Source organism: Penaeus monodon, chromosome 20, assembly GCF_015228065.2.
Source record: "Penaeus monodon isolate SGIC_2016 chromosome 20, NSTDA_Pmon_1, whole genome shotgun sequence".
Taxonomy (NCBI): domain Eukaryota; kingdom Metazoa; phylum Arthropoda; class Malacostraca; order Decapoda; family Penaeidae; genus Penaeus; species Penaeus monodon.
In genome coordinates, this window is record NC_051405.1 from 30,536,348 (window position 1) to 30,536,664 (window position 317).

The window sequence follows — 317 nt, forward strand, 5'->3', positions numbered from 1 at the left end:
TCCAGGGTTATACAAAACTGTTATATAAGTTACATAATACAACAGCCAATAGTATATAAGGTATATATTCAATGACTGGAAGGAGCATCAATATTAGTATGCTACAATTTCATTTTCAAAGTTAAGCCAGCAAGCACCACACTAAGTAACACTTAAGATAATTAATTAGAAGATATTTGTGTGTCTGCTATAGGCTTGACACTAATTGGCAAATGCTATGCACTTGTTGGCACTCTGACAAAGGCCAACAAACCTCTACCACATTTACCGTGGCAAGATAACATATCCCTCTGCATGCCACTTTGATTTCAATTTGC

The 317-nt window shown here is 35.6% G+C and overlaps 1 protein-coding gene across 1 annotated transcript in view; it reads right to left on the reverse strand.

Annotated features, from left to right (window-relative positions):
- The window catches only part of LOC119585757 (probable tRNA N6-adenosine threonylcarbamoyltransferase), a gene marked incomplete in the record, with an annotated part of 12,646 nt that overhangs the window by 1,739 nt on the left and 10,590 nt on the right, over positions 1–317 (reverse strand).